Source organism: Nematolebias whitei, chromosome 3, assembly GCF_014905685.2.
Source record: "Nematolebias whitei isolate Nwh7 chromosome 3, NemWhi1, whole genome shotgun sequence".
In the NCBI taxonomy this organism is placed as follows: Eukaryota; Metazoa; Chordata; class Actinopteri; order Cyprinodontiformes; family Rivulidae; genus Nematolebias; species Nematolebias whitei.
In genome coordinates this window covers 23,775,317-23,776,204 of record NC_056500.1, presented here as the reverse complement: position 1 = coordinate 23,776,204, position 888 = coordinate 23,775,317, and positions in this window count along the sequence as shown.

The following is an 888-nucleotide window of genomic DNA, read 5'->3' as shown; positions in this document are numbered from 1 at the left end:
ATTATGACTCTGTATCTCATTATTATGATGTTGTATTTCATTATTATGATGTTGTATTTCATTATTATGACTGTATCTCATTATTATGACTTTGAATAATTATGACTTTGTATAATTATGACTTTGTAAAATTTTGACTTTGAAAGTTGAAATTATGACTTTGTAAATTTATAACATTGTATCTCATTTTACGATTTTGTATCTCATTATTATAACATTGTATCTCATTATTATGACTCTATATCTCAGTATTATGACTTTGTATAATTGTGATTTTATATCTCATTATTATGACTCTGTATTTCATTATTATGACATTGTATCTCATTATTATGACTTTGTATATCATTATTATGACTCTGTATCTCATTATTATGACGTTGTATCTCATTATTATGACTCTGTATGTAATTATTATGAGTTTGTATCTCATTATTATGACTTTGTATCTCATTATTAGGACTCTGTATCTCATTTTTATGGCTCTGTATCTCATTATTATGACTTTGTATCTTATTATTATGACTATGTATCTCATTATTTTGACTGTAACTCATTATTATGACTTTGTATCTCATTATTTTGACTCTGTATCTCATTATTATGACTGTATCTAATTTTTATGACTTTGTATCTCATTATTATGACTGTATCTCATCATTACGACTATGTATCTCATTATTATGACTTTGTATCTCTATTGTGATTTTGTATAATTATGACTTCGTATAATTATGACTTTGAAGGTTGTAATTATGACTTTGTATAATTATAACGTTGTATCTCTTTATTATGACATTGTATTTCATTATTATGACTATGTATCTCATTATTATGACTATGTATCTCATTATTATGACTCTGTATCTCATTATTATGACTCTGTAT